This window comes from Suncus etruscus, chromosome 19 (genome assembly GCF_024139225.1).
Source record: "Suncus etruscus isolate mSunEtr1 chromosome 19, mSunEtr1.pri.cur, whole genome shotgun sequence".
Taxonomy (NCBI): Eukaryota; Metazoa; Chordata; class Mammalia; order Eulipotyphla; family Soricidae; genus Suncus; species Suncus etruscus.
In genome coordinates, this window is record NC_064866.1 from 6,292,631 (window position 1) to 6,312,424 (window position 19,794).

Genomic DNA, 19,794 nt, shown 5'->3' on the forward strand with positions numbered 1-19,794 from the left:
ATTATACTTTTTCACTCTTGATCTCTATATCCACTTGGTATAGCAATTCCATATAATTCCTTTATGCCTTTAGTGACTGCATTCTCAATTACCTGGGTATTTTTCTCTGTGATTAAATTTTGCCTTACAGATGTCACTGTCAGCCTGTTTATATGCCATTAGTGAGGTGAAGTCTAAGATGATCTCCTCCTTTATGTCATTTCCACGGAGTGAAAAAACGTTAGAGAGATGGCACTCCAAGAGAGAGAACCAATCAATCAGAGTTTGCCCTTCAAAATTACTGTCTTCTCAAGAGAGAGCCTTTTCTCCAGAGACTAAGTCCCTCGTATGACTGTCCTTAGAACCACTTGCTATTTTGTTGTGTTTGTGTGTTTTAAGGAGTTAGTTAGAAAGAAGAACATTCTGGAGCAATCTTTACTTTTGTGGCTATTCTTTCACATTCTCTGCTGACCAGGATTTTATTCAGTTCCTTTCAGTAGTGTTAGGACAGGCAATGATTTATGTAGGACACTTTTCTTTTTTAATCTTAAAAAAAAATGGCAAAGTCTTTTCTTCTTTTTCAACTGTCCCTCAGACAGGGCATCAAACACATGCCAACTATCAACCCTTTGGGATGTGCTGATACCCAGAGAGTTGTGAGACTGTTCTGAACTTCAATACTTTCCTGAAGTCCCCTCTTTTCCAGTATTCATACTCGCTGCCAATTTCTTATTATTGGCAATGTCAAATGTTCTTTGTCTTCCATCTGTTGTCTTCTAGTCTGGTTGCTTTTTCCTTTCATCTTTGTTTGTTTTGCTATTTTCATTGCATCTCCAATTTTGTTGGAGAACTGGGAGATTAACACTCCTATCATCATAATCAGTATCTTGCCACTACTTCCTTGTAGGTCTATTTTTCATCTATTGGAAAGGACATATTTTTGATCCTAAACTGGTTATATTTTTTTTCTTAATCAGAAGAAAACCAAGAGCAGTTTTCTTTTCTTTTTTTTTAATTTTTTTATTTTGAATTATGAGAACAAAAGATGCAAAGAAAGAGGACAAGGTAAAGTTACAGTGGAGGGACAATCACCCATAACATAATTCTCAGAAGTCCCCTTGCTGATATCTTAACTTTGAACTTTCAGCCAAAGAACATTAAGATAAATAAAACAGAATCCATGTGCAATTACTTTGTCCCTCAAGTCCCCAGATTGTAGCACATTATAATATTTCTTAACAGCACACAAGGCAATCTAAAGCCATAAAACTTACATAACTCCTTAAACATTAGAGGCATAGTATTTTTTACATTTCCATGTACATGCATATTAGCTTAAGTTAACCTCAAATTTTAAGTGGGTGCGTTTTAAGGATTAGAGTCAAAGGAGCACAGTAAAAACGGTGTTAGAGTGGCAATTGTTGTTTGCATAGGCCCACCAAAATATGAGAGGCATGGAAAGGAGTAACCTTGGCCTAAATACAAAGAGATCCTACCCCTGAAGTTTCCTGGCACAAGACCAGCTCTAGGCCTCAAGCAAGACATTGTCCGTAGTGCCAACACACTTTTCACACAGTCTCTGTTGTTGGTATCATGTTTCTGTATTAAGATTCTGGAATCTGCATGTCCTACATTGAAGTCATGATGTGGGGTGTTTTCTCGTTTCATCTCACCATGAAAGGGCAATGCAGGAAGCCCTGTCCTGTAAGCAGGTTGTTGTTGTTAAGTCTTCTCAGTGTTAAGGGAAGTCTCTTTTGAGCAGGACGATGTCTGAGCAGTGGTAGTGTCTTCCGTGGTAGAGGATTCTTCCAGGTGATGTTATAGACAAACCTCACAATTAAGGGGCAATACAGCAAGCCCTGTCCAGTAAGCAGGTCATTGTTCTTGTTGTCTTCTCAGTGCTAAGGGGTGTCTCTTTTGAGTAGATCATTGTCAGAGCAGCTGTAGGGTCTTCCCTGGTAAAGGAATGCCTCCAGGTGATGTTATATACAACCTTGGATGTTTTATAAATGTCTTCTGTAGATCAAGGGGTAAATGGAGAATGCCCATTCTTCTGAGGCCTGTGCCAGGTCTTTATGTCAATGTTCGGGGTGTAAGGTCTCATTGCACTACAAGATTTGTGTGTTCCTATCTCTATTAAATAAGAACTTATTGGTATGTATAGTATTTTCCCATTTTAGTGTGCCTAAGCAAACAAGATATAAAGCCACGTGGTGCTATCAGATATATGGGGGCGTAAGAACATTTCCAACAAGACCCATGACTTGGTTCAAACATAAGTATTATACTGAGGGATTCTTTCACAACAAATTCCATATTGAGCAGTTCACAAAGAGAAGATAAAAAACATTGGGGGGGGGATCGTCACTGTATAAGAAAATATTCAGCAAAAGTTTATAGACGTAAAAGAAAACACCCATAAAATGTTGAAAAGATATGTGTCTTTTTTATGCCTTTTGAAATAGTTGGGTGGGTGTTAACTCCAGGGCACCACTTTGGTCTGTGACTTAGGACTCTACAGTAATTAAGTTAGAAAGGGTAAATGAGGAGTAATGATGATAGGAGTTAAAGAAGTTAAAGAGAAATATGAACTTATATAGGGGTATGCAAAAGGGCAGAATACAAAATGGACATTTTGCATACATAAAAGCATAATTCAATGATAGTGAGTACTATTAATGTTTCTTGTGTGAGTACTATTAATGTTTCTTGTGTGAGTACTATTAATGTTTCTTGTGTGACTACTATTAATGTTTCTTGTGTGACTACTATTAATGTTTCTTGTGCGCGTGGGGACAATAGCCCCCACGCGGTTTTGAAAATTTAGACTGGACAGAGATTACCAGTGACTTCAAGAAACTGGGAGGCCAGAAGTTCAGAGCCCCACCCAGACCCTCCCTAAGGAGCTGAATAGATAATGGGGGAAGGCCTAGGATACCTTCAAGCTCCACCAAGGGACCCAACTCATCGGCTTGCCCAGGCATGTGGCCCGGGGAAGCCCTGGAGATCTGGAGCAAGGCGGTAGAGGGGTGCTGGGGTTACCCAAGTCCCGCACCCCCACTAGGCCTGGTCAAGCAGGCCTCCGGCATGGCGGGGGCCTGCCAAACCTCCTCCTGTTAGACTTCTGGCTCCCAGGAAGGAGAGATCCTTCAAGAAGCCAGAAGGCCAGAAGTTCAGAGCCCCACCCAGACCCTCCCTAAGGAGCTGAATGGATAATGGGGGAAGGCCTAGGGTACCTTCAAGCTCCACCAAGGGACCCAACTCACCGGCTTGCCCAGTCATGTGGCCCGGGGAAGCCCTGGAGATCTGGAGCAAGGCGGTAGAGGGGTGCTGGGGTTACCCAAGTCCCACACCCCCACTAGGCCTGGTCAAGCAGGCCTCCGGCATGGCGGGGGCCTGCCAAACCTCCTCCTGCTAGACTCCCAGCTCCCAGGAAGGAGAGATTCTTCAAGAAGCCGGAGGCCAGAAGTTCCCATTTTCTTTTCTAAATTGAGCAACAACTTAATTTTATCCATTAATTTCAGGTCCTCCATTTTTATTCTATCAAATGCTTTGATTTTTTTTTAAATTTACTTTACAGTGAAAGAAAATAGACCTAACCTAGTGTTTTATACACTCAAGTAAAATGCTCTTCAACTGAACTCTGTCAGCCCCTCATCAAATTAGTTTCATTTTTGTATATTTACATTTTTCCATTGAATTATCATGATTTACAATACCATTAATGATCATTCTTGTATACTTTATTTCAACATCGCATCAACCACCATCAGTGTATCCTCTTCCCTTCCTCTACAAATTTTCATACAGATTTTCTATCTGTCCTTTCCCACTGCCCAGGTAAGATCAGTTCCTTCTAAGCCTCCCTTCTTATGGTGATTTGTTTTTCACTCAGAGAGGAACTAATGTTTCTTCCTGTCTTTATTTTGATTTGTTTTACTGGATTATGTCACATCCAACTATATGCTCGGGGGGCATCCTGGATCTATGCTTAAGAGTGACCCTGGGTGTTTAAGGAACCATATGTAGTGCCAGAAATTTGAATCATTGTCAGTAAGACACAAGACAAGAGCCTTAACCACTATATTATCTGATTCTCACCTCTGTTTTGTCTCAGGATATTTCACTTTTCCAGACAAAGTACAGTGATCACCCCCTAACTATCCAACGCTTCACAGTTCACCAGTGACTAGCATGAGACTTGCCTTCTCCACTCTTTCCTCATTTTTTATCCTTCAAAAACTCATCACTAGAAATAGATACATGTATTAAACACTTCCATGTGAGGCAGTACACTGAAAATGCTCTCTATACATGAAGCTAGCTAGTCCAATAACAGACAACCCTAAGAAATATTCCGGTCACTGACCTATTTCAAGAGAACTGAAGCATAGAGATGCTAAATAACCCATGGACAAGGTAACCATCAGTAGCAGAATTAAGATTTAAACTTATATTGGGTCTTCAGGGATTACACACAATCATTTGGCTACACAGGTTCCAAAAGAAAGCCAGTGTTATTTATTTGAATGAAAAATTCAGAAATTTTCTTTTTCTGTTTCTACATTGAAAGGCATTATTTCTTACTCTCTCACACACTCATATACACAAGCTTGTGGCTAGAAATAGTTTGTATAAATTTTTATATAAAATGTTAGCCACTTTCTCCCTCGATTCTCAAAGTTATCAGATACAGCTCCAGAAGTCCTGTTTATATTTTCTTTCCAACTGGATTTGAAATTCCTTGGTGGTCTCTTGATTCTGGGGATCTCCCTTTAAGACCACCATCACATCTTTGTCATCAAACAGGTGCTTTTTTGCATGCTTGCCAATGAACTAAAATAAAAACGAGGTACTTGGAAAAGATTGCTTTGTAGATAGATAACCGTTGTACATAACAAAGACTAATTTATTTGCAGACAAATAACCACTGCATGGTTACAAAGGCCTGTATATCTGAAGAAATGTGTTTTCTCTTCCAACTTGCACATTTCCAGGTGACTTTAAGCAACTTGTGCTGGAAGTTTAGGAAAGGAAAGAAAGGAAGCACCTGTGTCTGCAGCAGCAAAGGAAGTTCCAGATTTACCTTTCTAATCATTAGTCTTCCTCCTGTTAAGGGAACTCGGAAAAAGGGATGCAATGCCCATTCACTTTGCAGAGTTTCTTGGGGCCACCTTACCCTGGATACAGAGGATAATTGGTGGGTGCAGCAAAGGGTAGGAACAGGAGTGGTAGTCCTTGTGTTCACCCAGCAGGATGTGAATACTTCAGCTGGATTCTTTTTATAGTCTCAATCACTCCTGGTAATGAAGACATTCTGCAATTAGAACTCAGCTGGCATTTGGGTTGGGGATGTGAGAGGCAGGATAGAATCCGAGGTCTGCAGGAGTCTAGGCCTATTTGTCAGGAAAGCTTGAAGACACCACTGGGAGCAAGTGACGTGATATAAGGCTGAGAGCTATTTTTACCGAGTTTTTTTTTTTCTAGTCATAATCACTCCTTTAAATAAGTTCCATCCACTTGGGCATTGCAACTTAGAACATTTTATTTAGGTTAAATTTAGCTCTCAATTATCTGCACAAATGGAGGAACATATTAACACAGATAATAACCAAAAAAGAAATGCCACATGTATTTAAGCCATCACTAATTTGGGATTTATGATCATTTCACTTGGGGTTGATTGAAGTTTATTTGGACATAATCAGTGAATAAGGCTGTTCTGTTCAGAAATTCAGTATCTTCAAATACGCATAATGCTAGATGAATGTTTGTTGAACGCTTAGCATGTGATAGGTTCACTACTAAACCCTCTACATGTATTTTTTAATCTAAATTGACACTTATTAGAGAGACATTTTGTCATAACAGTAAGGAAAGGGGGTCTTTTATCTAAAAATCACAGTCTATGAAGGGCTATTATTGGCTCCAAACCCCAGCCCAAATCTGACTTTCTATCTCCTGTACTCAAGAATGAATCATTTAAGGGACCAAGAGAGATAGCATGGAGGTAGGGTGTTTGTCTTGCATGCAGAAGGATGGTGGTTCAAATCCCTGCATCCCATATGGTCCCCCGAGCCTGCCAAGAGTGATTTCTGAGCATAAAACCAGGAGTAACCCCTGACTGCTGCTTGGTGTGACTCACAAACCAAACCCCCCATAAAAAACAGAATGAATCAGTTAAATGGTGCCAGCCAGCTTCACAAACCACCCTGGTTTCTGGGTGTGTCTTCTCTATGAACAATTAGAGTGATCATATCAGCTTTTGAAAACTTTTGCAATAAAGTCCTTGGGGGAAGCTTCAGTTTTGTGCTAAATTATTCAAATGTCTTTCTCATTCCTTGCTGTACCTCCTGCTTTCTTCTTGATTGAATTTAAAATGCTCATCAAAAGTCCTACACACTGACAACCACTCCATCTCTCCAAATTGTATTATAAAAACAGAAAGCACATCTGCTTGAATTGTCATTCCTATCCTGACAAACTGATCTGTTGAGCAAAGAGGCGATATTTGCATTAGAGTCTCTTTCTCATTTGGGGACGTGGATGCTGGGTATATACTAAATGCTCTTTTTCAGTATAAATGTTGGGGTCACTTGACATTGCCAGATGTGAGATTTCTAGACGTGTGGCCATGGAGGACTCAGAAAAATAAGGAAAAGAGAAAGAAGAAAAACTACTTTCTCTCAATGCCCCAATAATTGTAGAATTTAATTTTACATTTAATATATTTTTTACAAAAGCTTATATTTATATCCCTCATGAAAATGAAAATCGAATTCTGTCAAGGGAAGACATAAACCCTATGGGTGTACATTAATCTAATAAGATGTTCTAATATTTTAAATCAAATTTAACTGCTGCAGACAATGAGCAAACATATACATATATTCCTTCAGTGTACATAATTAATATACTGGAAAAGTCAGTTCTCTTGATACTACAAACCTAAAGTCAAGAATCTAAAGGTAAAGTCCCATTTATTTCAGGGTTGTTTTTGTCATTATGAAAGTGCCACAAATCTTAATAATGTTATTTTCTGCCAGTACCCTAAAACTTTATTACACATTGATGGTTTGCTCTGAAGGTTAAGCTAGAGAGAGTGTGTTGAAGCTGACGTAGAGAGTTTCCAGTGGCTAATACTGAAATTAGAGAAGTTTTTAATGACTTGCTTAAATCAAATTAAACACATACACAGATGAACTTTATTAAAGGTCTAAAAGTGTTTTCAAGACAGGTACTTTGGTCTTAGGTTACAGCAAAGCTGCTTTTTCACAACATAAAGGGAAATTAAGTGCAGTTTTTAATATAAGTTCAGTAAACTTTGTAAATGTTATTATTATTTTGTCTTTGGGTCACACCCTGTGGTGCTCAGGAGTTACTCCTGGCTCTGCACTCATAAATCACTCTTGTCAGGCTTGGGGGACCATATGGGATGCCAGGGTTCAAACCATTGTCTGTCCTAGATCAGTTGCGTGCAATGCAAGTGCCCTATCGCTGTGCTATCTCTCCAGCCCTGTAAATATAATTAAAAAGTAAACTTTAGGCCTGGATAGATAGTACAAAAAGTAAGGCATTTGACTTACACAAGCCTTACATAGCCTGGTTTGACTGCCTGGTACTGCTTGTGGTTTCTCAAGAACCTCCAGAGGTCCTGCTGAGCATGTAGCTAGGAATAATAACCCCCGAGTACCACCAGGTATGGCTCCAAGACAGACCCAATTTATTTTAATTAAAAATCAGTAAAATTAAAAAAAATAAGTAAAATAGGAGAGATAGCATGGAGGTGAGGCATTTGCCTTGCATGCAGAAAGACGGTGGTTTGAATTCCAGCATCCCATATGGTCCCCCGATCCTGCCAGGAGCGATTTCTGAGTGTAGAGCTCAGGAGTAACCCCTGAGCTCTGCTGGGTGTGACCCAAAAAAACAAAAAAGTGTTGCATAAAATAATTAACAATGGGGCTGGATGGCGGTGGATGGAGGCCTTTGTGCTTAGGCCCCAGCCACGTGGCTTCATCCCCCATCCAGCTGGCAAGTTCCAGGCCCAGGTAGTTGGCGTAATCAAGACTCACTCACAGTCAGGCGTCAGGAAGAATCATCTTTATTTATGCCCTAGCCACCACAGGTGTGTGGCCTATGTCAACCTTTCAAGCACAGCTATATTTTGCTAGCCCTGCATCTTATCTCCTGTTAGCCATCTTCCCTTTGGGCTCCATGCGGCCCAAAGATCCAAAAGCCAGGAAGCCAAGCCGGGCCAAGAGAGAAACGGCAAAAGGGCAAAAGGGCCAAAAAGGCCCGAATTCCCTTGGTCCCAGCCTTATCTACCTTTTTCCAAACCCCTCCCAGGAATGGGAGGGGCTTGCAGGTAAAGTTACACCTACTATCCGGTTCCCAAGACCCCTCCCAGATATGGGCGGGTCTTGGGGTACACCACAAAAAAGGAAAAAAAGTAAAATAAATGTTCAATTTTTAGTGGATTCTATTAATTTTCCTCTAGTCCTACTAATACAGAAAACATGAAATAGATACTCTATGTTGATTTTAATTAATAAATTTTATAGTGAGAAAATTATGTTTAAAAATAGCCAGTCAGGGGCCGGAGAGATAGCATGGAGGTAAGGCATTTGCCTTACATGCAGAAGGTCAGTGGTTCGAATCCCAGCATCCCATATAGTCCCCCGAGCCTGCCAGGAGCGATTTCTGAGCTTGGAGCCAGGAGGAACCCCTGAGCACTTCCGGGTGTGACCCTAAAACCAAACAAACAAAAATAACCACTCAATAAATATTTAAGTAAGAATCACCTATTACTATCCAAAGTCCTAATTATGTGACGATGTGCTGTTTTAAATTATATGTGACAAAACACACCATTTGTGTGATGAATTTTAAGTTTACTGTGTACATTATACATAATAGATATTGACACACATACATGCAGAGATTGGAATAACAGGACTGTATCTGACTTCACTTTAGATATGTTGAGAGAATTTCTTCCAGTTAGGTTTGGACCGGGCATGGCAGTACTTCAATTTGAGGTTTACTAGGGGTTAGGAAGAAAGTGTGAAGGAGGATGTAGAAAGGTAAAGTGAGACTAGGATGATGGCTGAAGGAGTTCAGTGAATGCTTTGCATGTGGGAGAAGAGAAGGAATGGATGAAAAAACGAAAAAGAATGAAAGAGAAAAAGAGAAAGAAAAAAGAGAAGGAAAAAGAAAGGTAAGAAAAAAGAAGGAAGGGAAAGAAGAAAGAAAGAAAGAAAGAAAGAAAGAAAGAAAGAAAGAAAGAAAGAAAGAAAGAAAGAAAGAAAGAAGAAAGAAAGAAAGAAAGGAAGGAAGGAAGGACTAAGGAAGGAAGAAAGAAAGAAAGAAAGAAAGAAAGAAAGAAAGAAAGAAAGAAAGAAAGAAAGAAAGAAAGGAAGGAAGGAAGGAAGGAAGGAAGGAAGGAAGGAAGGAAAAAAGAAAGAAGAAAGAAAGAAAGACAGAAAGAAAGAAAGAAAGAAAGAAAGAACAGAAAAGGAAGAACAGAAAAGAAAAGAAAAAGAAAGTATTAAGGAAAGATGGATGACAGGTGGAGGCAAGGAGGAAAAACTTCAAATATGTTGAGAGAATTTCTTTGATAAGTTTGGGCTGGGCATGGCAGTGCTTGGTTTTGAAGCTTACTGGGGGCTAGGGAGAAACTGTGTTGGAGGACCTAGATAGGTCAACTCAGATATAAAACCAATTCCATTCACAATAGCAGCACAGAAATTTAAAATACCTTGGAATCAACTAAAGAAGTGGAGTACCTATACAAAGAAAACTATAAAACAGTGCTTCAAAAAATAGAGAGAACACATCAAAAAAGGAAACATGATCAAGTGTAATTTGAGGATAGAATGACATAGGCAGTGACTTGAACAAATATAGTAGAGATCTTGTAAATCTGATACAAATTCCCTTTTAGAAAGATCTCTGAAGGGACATGAAAATTTGTCCTTGCAGTTCTAGCTGTTGTTAGCTTTTGTTCACTTTTTTTTTTTAATAAAATCTTTAAGCACCTTGATTACAAGCATGATTGTAGTTGGGTTTCAGTCATAAGCATGTTTCACCAATGAAACATTCCTACCACCAATGCCCCCCACTTTCCCCATACCTACCTGTATTTGAGACATGCATTCTACTTCTCTCCCTCATTAAGATTGTCATGATAGTTGTTAGTGTAGTTATTTCCCTACAGCATTCACCACTCTTTGTAGTGAGCTTCATGTTGTGAACCAGTCCTTCCAGCCCTCATCTCTGTTGCCTCTGGGCCTTATTACAATAAAGTCTTTCATTTTTCTTAAAACCCATAGATGAATGAGACTATTCTGTGTCTATCTCTCTCTCCCCCTCTGACTTAAGATTTAAGACAAAAGAAGCTTTGAATTTTATAGCTCTACCCAGATGGACAACAAAGTAGGTAGAGTTGGCAATTTGGCTCCCTTTGGATGACAGACTTTGAGGAATAGCTGTGGATGTCATTCTACTTGGTAAATTTATTTCCAAGAAATGGGCCTTTATTACTTTCTCTGGCTCTGTAGTTACTATCTATTTCGTAATTTCGCTGCTCTATTTCTTCCTTCTGTGGAGAGTGGCTTAGTGACTGAATTGTTATGCCCCACATTTCCTAAAATAAGAAATTGAGGAAGAAGATACATTAATGATTTTCCTTCTTCCTGCAGATTCAATCAAAAGATAAGAAAGGAAGACAATCTACATAGTGATTACAATACTCTCTCAAGTGAATCCTGGGCGCCCCAGTGGAAAAGAGGATAGAAATCATATTTATAATAAAATCCATACACATCAACTTTGAAATCACAGGAAAGTTAATTCAGGCTACACAATCAAAGGTGTCACATTTAGCGGTCACTGGAATAACTCAAATGCTGTTAGAAACAGAAGGTGATAGGAAATAAACTATACATGGACAAGGCTTAGCTAACAAGAAACTTAATCTGAGCCTTGTTACTAAATACATTATCAAGATCAGGTCTGGTGAGATAGCACAGCGGTAGGGCATTTGTCTTGCACTCAGCTCATCCAGGACAGACAGTGATTCAAATCCTGGCATCCCATATGGTCCCCCGTGCCTGCCAGGAGCGATTTCTGAGCACAGAGCCAGGAGGAACCCCTAAGCGCCACAAGGTGTGACCCCCCCCCCAAAATAAAAACCTTTATGAAGGTACCATTGATAATTCTGAATGAAAACTTAGTCATTTGCAATCACCAAGGAGAGAATGAAATGAACAACTGAAAATAAGAGAACAGAGGTGAAGGGTGAAGGGGTGAAGGGGGGCATTTTGTTTATGACTGAAACCCAACTGCAATCATGCTTGTAATCATTTTGCTTAAAATAAATAAATAAATAAATAAAATTCTAAGTTTTAAATTCTAAATTTCTAAAGTTCTAAAATTCTAATTTCTAAATTTCTAATTTTTTGTTTTTTGGTTTTTGGTTTTTGGTTTTGGGGCCACACCTGGTGATGCTCAGGTTTTACTCTTGGCTATGTCCTCAGAAATCACTCCTGGCTTGGGGGACCATATGGGATGCCAGGGGATTGAACTGTGGTCTGTCCTAGGCCAGTGTGTGCAAGGCAAATGCCCTACCACTTGCGCCATTGCGCTGGCCCCTACATTTCTAAAATTCTAAATTCTATTCTAAAATTCTAAATTTCTAAAATTCTAAATTCTATTCTATAATTCTAAATTCTAAATTCCTAAAATTCTAAATTCTAGTGCAACCTTTCCACCACCAATCCCCCCAATCTCCCTCCAGCTACAAACATGTTTATAATTCTGGTGCTTAAATCAAGATGTTAAATAAATACATTTTAAATTCTAAAATAGATCCTAGCAAACAAGTGGGCCTTGAGCTTGACAATATTTCTCTGGCAGTATAGCATGATGTTTCTAAATTTATTTTGTAAAAATTTTTTAATAAAAATAAAAAATAGGGGCCGGAGAGATAGCATGGAGGTAAGGCATTTGCCTTTCACGCAGGAGATCATCGGTTCAAATCCCGGCATCCCATATGGTCCCCTGTGCCTGCCAGGAGCGATTTCTGAGCCTGGAGCCAGGAGTAACCCCTGAGCACTGCCGGGTGTGACCCAAAAACCACAAAAAAAAAAAAATATTACTTAAAAAAGAAAAAAAGACATGCCAGGATTTCGTGGGCTTTTGACTGGTATGATGGGGGCTCTGGGCAGGACAGCTAGCCATAGGACCCTGGGCTGACCACTTTGTCCAGGAGAGCATGATTCCCCCCACACCAGGCGGGTCTTCAGGGCCACGCCTGGTTAATCGGGCCTTGGGGGGAGGGGGTGAGAAATTCCTCCCTAGGCAGCCAAAAACTACAGAACCGCGCGGGGGCGTAAGCCCCCACGCTTACTTCATGTATTTCATGTATTCAGAATATTCCTTATTCTTATTTTATGTTTTCCGTATACAGAATGTTTATTTTGTATTCTCCCCTTTCCCACACCCCTACAAAGCTCTTTTTTACTCTTTAACTCTCTAACCCCTTCTCAAACATCACTAACCTAGTTTACTCTTTTTAACTTCAGTAGTGTAGAATCGTTATCACAGTCCAAAGCTGTGCATTGTGTGTGACAACCCCAAACTGTTTCAAGATACATAAAATGGACACGTATTTTTTAGAATATTTTGTGTTTTTTCTCTGACAGCTATAATTCTTACTAAATGTTGTCCTATACAGTGATGATTCTAACCACTTTTTATCTTCTCTTTTTGAGCTGTTTAACAAGGAATTTTGGTGGAAGAGTCCCCCAGTTTAATGCTTATGATTGAATCATGTCAATGGAATCATTGTAATTGTTCTTATGGCCCCCATATGCGCCAATAACACCATGTGGCATTGCTTCTTATTTGCATAGGCACATTAAAATGGGAAAATAGTATAAATACAAATAAAATCCTATCTAATAGAGATTGGAACACACAAACCTTGTAGTGCAAAGGGACCTTACACCCTGAACATTGACATAACGACCTGGCACAGACCTCAGAAGAAAGGGCATATTCCATTCTCCCCTGAACCAGGAAAGCCATCCACGAAACATCCAGGCTGGTCTATAACATCACCTGGAAGCAATCCTCTACCACGGAAGACCTACACTGCTCAGACTTCGACCTGCTCAAAAGAGACTTCCCTTAACACTGAGAAGATTTAACAACAACAACGACCTGCTTACAGGACAGGGCTCCCTGCATTGCCCTTTGATTGTGAGGTGAAAGGAGAGGATGCTCCACGTCCTGACTTCAATGTAAGATATGCAGATTCCAGGATCTTTAATACAGAAACATGATACCAACAACAGAGACTGTGTGAAAAATAAAAGTGTGTTGGCACTACAGACAATGTATTGGATTGGACGATCTAGCTTGCTTGGAGCCTAGACTTGGTCTTGTGCCAGGAAACTTCAGGGGTCTGGTCTCTTTGTACTTAGGCCAAGGTTATTTCTTTCCATGTCCCTCATATTTTGGTGGGCCTATGCAAACAACAATTGCCACTCTAACACCATTCTTACTGTGCTCCTTTGACTTTAATCCTTAAAAAGAACTCACTTGGGGCCGGGCGGTGGCGCTGGAGGTAAGGTTCCTGCCTTGCCTGCGCTAGCCTAGGACGGACCGCGGTTCGATCCCCCGGCGTCCCATATGGTCCCCCAAGAAGCCAGGAGCAACTTCTGAGCGCATAGCCAGGAGTAACCCCTGAGCGTCACAGGGTGTGGCCCAAAAACCAAAAAAAAAAAAAAAAGAACTCACTTAAAACTTGAGGTTAACTTAAGCTAATATGCATGTATATGGAAATGTAAGAAAATACTATGCCTGTAATGTTTAAGGAGTTACATAAGTTTTATGGCTTTAGATTGCCTTGTGTACTGTTAAGAAATATTATAATGTGTTACAATCTGGGGACTTGAGGGACAAAGTAATTGTACATGGATTCTGTCTTATTTATCTTAATGTTCTTTGGCTGAAAGTTCAAAGTTAATATATCAGCAAGGGGACTTCTGAGAATTATGTTATGGGTGATTGTCCTTCCACTGTAACTTTACCTTGTCCTCTTACTTTGCACCCTTGTTCTCATAATTAAAAATAAAAAAAAAAGAAAAAAAGAGTACAGAGGTAAGGAGCCTAGTAGTTTTCCTGGTTTAATGCCTGAATACCATCAGGGTGACTTTTGAGCATGGAACCATGGAATATCCACTAAACACTACAAAAACTCCATGGACTTTGACATATACACAACAGATGCATTATAATTGTTGATTTTATTGAATCAAATATTAGCATGAGGCTCATCCATGGGAAAAATAAACCTGCATAAACTTATTAGATAGGCCCTCACATCAGATCCTGCACGTGAGAAGAAAAACAACATATGGTATATGTTAGATACCAAACAGATTTTCCATATGCGGATTCAAACATGTTCCAGCTTCTAGAGTGAGCCTCAAAAAGAGAAATAAGAAAAGAATGAGGTGACCAAATGAAGGGGAAGTGGGCAGGTGGCTGGGTTCAGTTTTCTTCTTGCACAGAGGGAAGAATATCAAAGATATCAAGAAAAGGACTTAGATTTTTTTTACCATATTAAGTATTTTTATTAGTCATAATCATCATAAAAGAAATGTAATATTCTCCAAGAGAATATAGGGAATGGAAATTCATATGCAGTACCAATTTTATCACATATTTCAGGGTAAATGAACTCTAGAACTTGTGAACATTTTTATTAGGTCAAATATGGATCCATTCTATTCATGTCTTCCCAGAGTTTCTCTCTCAATAAAACAAGGTGAGTATAGTCTAATCCTGGCGATTATGCTCTGGCATTTTCAGAAGGGTTGGGGGCAGGGTCCCCTTTAGAAAAGGACTTTGAACATTAATTCATATTTCTCTACACCCCCCCCATAAAAGTCCTATTTATCTGAAACAAATCCTGAGGAGTATACAGGCCCCTGTGAATATAATGTTCATGGGACATAGAATGCCTGACTTGAACTGAAATGAACCCCATGCAGTTAAATCTCTTTTCACTGTCCAATGGGGACCTTCTATTTTCCTTTATCTGGAACAGCTTCTATATCTTCAGACTTCTGCTCTGTAGCTGAAATGTCTGAAAGTCCAACAGTCAGAGTTCAGTCTTATCCAAGAAAAATAAAATGTCTTGGAATGAGAAGTTCACAGCAACAAAGGAAGCTGAAACTTGAGAGCGGTGGATGAAAATGTTTAAGGTTAGAAAAAATATTTGGTATGATAACAATACAGATTAGTAGTTCAATAATGCCAGAGAAAGCTATTAGACGGCTAGAGGAAGAGAATAATATGCTACCTGAGGATACAAGATAAGATAATTAATTGGCCTATAAAGATAATAATGATTACACTGCAAGAGGTAAAACTTGGTCAGCCAAGTAGGGAGAACTTGCTATTTGTTTTTCATTCCTTTTCAAGAAATTACCCAAACCATGAAAATATTCCTCAACCACTTCACAAAATGGGTTTTTCACTTCCTGATCAGGGTACAAACTACTCTGAGAATTCTTCTGAGTTCCAGATACCAGTTAGTTGGAAGGTGGGGTGGGGGAAAGATCATACTCTCCTAGTACTTTGTGCTTTTCTGATTCAAGTTACACCACATATATACCTCCCAGCTATTTTCTTATCTATGCTTCCTTATCATGCTTACCAAAAATCTCTTTTAAATTTAATTTTATTATTATAATTTGTCACATAGCTGCAATAGTGTTGACATTTTTAGTTCTACTGTACAAATAGTTATGGCATCGCCACCCATGACCTTCCACCACTGCATTTATAAAAGGACAGAGATGGAAAAAAAATGAAGGGTAAGAAGAAAGTAATGGGAGTAGAGATCAAAAGCCTCAGGTAAATCAGTAATGTGGGGAGTGATATATATATATATAATGGGTGTGCATATATAAATATATATGTAGCATATCTATCCAAATAAGTCAGTAACATTAAAACCAGGAGCCCCAAACAGCTTGAGCCTATCAAGATCATCATGAAAAAATGCTCCACCTTGTTTTGCCAATCAAAACACAGAGTTGGCACACATCACAAAGAACAAGAACAACCAGTGCTGGCACAGATATAAGGAGAAAGAGAATCTCACCATTGCTTATGAGAATGCCTACTCGCCCAGTCTTTTTGGGAAAATAATATGGCTATTCCTCAAAAACTAGAAATTGAACTTCCATATGACCCATTCATACCACTCCTAAGGATATACCCTAGGTACCCCAAAACACAATACAGAAAAGCTCTCTTCACTTTTATGTTCATCACAGCACTATTTACAATAGCCAGAATCTGAAAACAAACCAAGAGCCCTAGAACAGATGAGTTGTTACATCTATATAATGGAATACTCTGCAGCTGTTAGGAAAAGTGAAGTCATGAAATTTGTTTATTCTTGTATGGATATATAAAGTATTACACTGAGGAAATGTGTCAGAGGGAGGGGGATAGACATAGAATAATATCACTCATTTGTGAGATAAAAGCAAAAAATAGTATGGTAATAATATTCAGAGACAAGAGAGATGAGGGATGAGGGCCAGGAGGTCCATCCAGTTCAGGGTAGGAAGCGCTCCACCAATAGTGGAGCAGTGCAGTTAGGATAGGGAAGGGACCCCTATGACAATGACAGATGAAACTGATTCACACTAGATAAGAAATGGATGTTAAAGAGAGATAAAGTAAGCGGGTGTTCTTTATATGACTGAAACCCAACCACAATCATATTTGTAATCAAGGTGTTTAAAATAAAGATATATTAAAAAATAAAAACTGAGCTGCTCTCCTGAAAAAGAAAAACAGAGATAAAGTGATAGGCATGTTACTTATTTATTAAGTTGTGAAAATCACATTGTCTAAAAGGAAAAAGGGGGAGGGAAAAAGAGAGAGAGGAGTATGGTAACAGTTGGGTATGACCCTCAAATAAAAAATAATAGTAAGTTTAGTTATAGTAGTTTAGGTCATATCTTTACAAAAGTGTTGGCATTTATTTTCAATTTTCATGTCCAGTAACCATTCTTTTACCACTATCAGAGTCCAAGAACATCCTCCAGTGTCCTTGTGTTACCTCAGTCCATATATAATCTCATCCTCTTCCTGAAACTTCATCCAACGCTGAGGGTTTGTCATTGTTCTTTGCTATCTAATCCCTTGATTTGTTTCTCTACTGCCACAGATGGGTGAGATCATTCAGTTTTGACTTTCTCCTTCTGGTTATGTAATTTAACATGATGCCTATAGCTCCACCCAAGATGCAGCAACTTCAGGGTTTTTCTATTTTTCTTATGACTGCATAGAATTTCATTGTGTATATGTCACAAAATTTATTCATCAATCTTTGGGCTCTTTCTGATGTTTGTACAAAGTCCTGCTATGAACACAAGCATGCATAACTCTTTTAGGATTAATACTTTTGTGTTTGGAGGTAGCTACTAAGAAGTTGAATCACTGGTAGGATATCTATTCTAATTTATAGAGAAATTTTCATACTGTCTTTCTATAAAGACTGAAGCAGACAAAATTCCCACCAGCAATAGTCAAACTAGGGTTCCTCTTTCACAAAATGCCTGATAACCCTCATTATCTATAGTTTTTTTTTAATAGATATCATTCTTAGGAGCCAGAGAGATAGCACAACTGATAGAGTATTTGTCTTGCACATGGCTGACCTGGGTTCAAACCCCCCCCCCTTATCCCATATAATACCCGTGACTCTGCCAGGAGTAATTTCTGATGGTAAACACTTTTTCATATGTCTATTGTAGTTTGTAAAACTTCTTCAAGAAAATGTCTGTTTATATTCTCCTATTTGATGAAAATATTGAGTGAGGAGGTTTATTGGTGCTAGTGATCTTTGTGAGTGCTTTATATGTTACCCCTTTATTTTATGTCGTGTGTACAAATTTTCTCGCATTTGGTAGAGTGGGTAGAATGGTGGTGTTTTTTTTTTTTTAATTTTGGCTTGAGTTTCTTTAGCAAATAAAAATGTTTTAATTTTATTTCTTCTAAAAATTAGTTTTGCCAATGAAATAAAATCATTGAAAATACCTTTTAAAAAAAGAATACCTTGTGCTCACTTTGGCAGCACATATACTAAAATTGAAACGATACAGAGAAGATTAGCATGGCCCCTGTGCAAGGATGACATGCAAATTCATGAAGCGTTCCATATTAAAAAAAAAAAAGAATACCTTTAAATTCCAGAATCTGGAGAATTCTGATTATATTTTCCTCACTATATTTTTAGAATTCTGGCCTAATCTTGAGTTCTTTGATCCATTTTGAATTAACTTTTGCATAATATATAATATAAAAGTCCAATTAGGTATCAACTTAACAAAAATAATGGGGGAAACCTATACCTTGAAATCTATCAGTCACTAATAAAATGAGAAGAGAATACCAGGAAATGAAAAAATTATTCATGTTTATGGATTATAAGGATTAACAGTTTCAAAATCATCATCATTTAAAAATCATTCAAAATCATCATCTGAAGCATTGATGATATTCTTTAAGAACTTAAAATTAACACAACTAAATTCTATATTTTCGTGACTACCTGAATAACCAAAGGTATTCTAAGGAAAAAAAATTGGGAGGTATTTCCTTTCTTATATATTATCCTGATATAATAAATATATTATATTATACATAATTATATATATTTAGTATATATTTTCTGTTATAATACAATATATACTATATATAAACATATAGTAGATATTTCCTGATAAAATAAACATGGCCTGGTATTGAAATAGAAATGGGTTGTCAAACCATGGAGAGCTTAGAGATAAATACACAGATTTATAAATAGTTAAAGAATTAGTGTATAAAGTAGATCAGGGAATGCCTCAACAGCAATAGTGGTAAGAAAATTGAATAGCTATATGCAAAGAGACAAAACTGGATGCTGTCAAAATCTAGGCGATTATTTCAACTTTCTGAATGTTTTGTACCTAACTTAATTTCTTTCTTTCTTCCATAAATGCTGCCAACTTTCTAGATGATGTTCTTGTGTTTCACCATGCTACATCTCCTGATGCCACTGATTTCATTTTTACCAGTCACTTGTGTCTTAACTACTAAATATAAAGGGAATTCTCCATCCGTAACTAATTTTTATCCTCTGGAATTTTACCCTATTGGGGCATAATGCTACTTTGAATCATTTTTCTAGAATATATATGTTTTTTGAAAATCCAGTAGGATCACAGAAAATTAGAGGGGAAAGTAGCATAGAAGCCTACAAAGCCCAATAAGTGAAAACAATAACAGAAGTCTTAACTAGCAAAAAATAGTTCAGTAAATCCTCAATCACTTTCATAACACACTCATGAGATATAATAATTTGAGCAGCTTCCTTTTATTGAACTTTTTATAATTTCATTTGCCATTTTGCTATAGCAACCCATTTAAAATAATAAATGTTGTGCCTGTGAAGGGGCAGACTTTTGGGATGAAGTTGGAAAACTGGGACAATGGTGGACGGATGATCACACTGGTGATTGAATTGGGATGGGAATATTGACTGCCTGAACAACTGTAATATGAACATCTCTGTAAACCATATGATTAAATGAATTTAGAAAAGAATCAAAAGAATATTTATCTCTAGAAGGAGGGGAGGGGTGTAACCAGGAAAAAATTTTAAAGTGTTAGGCTAAGTATACCTTGCTTTATTGAATTTTGTTTTATTCTACTGGCAGATGCTACTATTTTTTTGAT

At 38.2% G+C, this 19,794-nt stretch overlaps 1 non-coding gene across 1 annotated transcript; it reads left to right on the forward strand.

Annotated features, from left to right (window-relative positions):
- Positions 1-18,132: 18,132 nt before the first annotated feature.
- On the forward strand, positions 18,133-18,239 carry LOC125997666 (U6 spliceosomal RNA). The gene has a single exon (XR_007491705.1). It is a non-coding gene; the product is annotated as a U6 spliceosomal RNA (small nuclear RNA).
- The last annotated feature ends 1,555 nt before the right edge of the window (positions 18,240-19,794 follow it).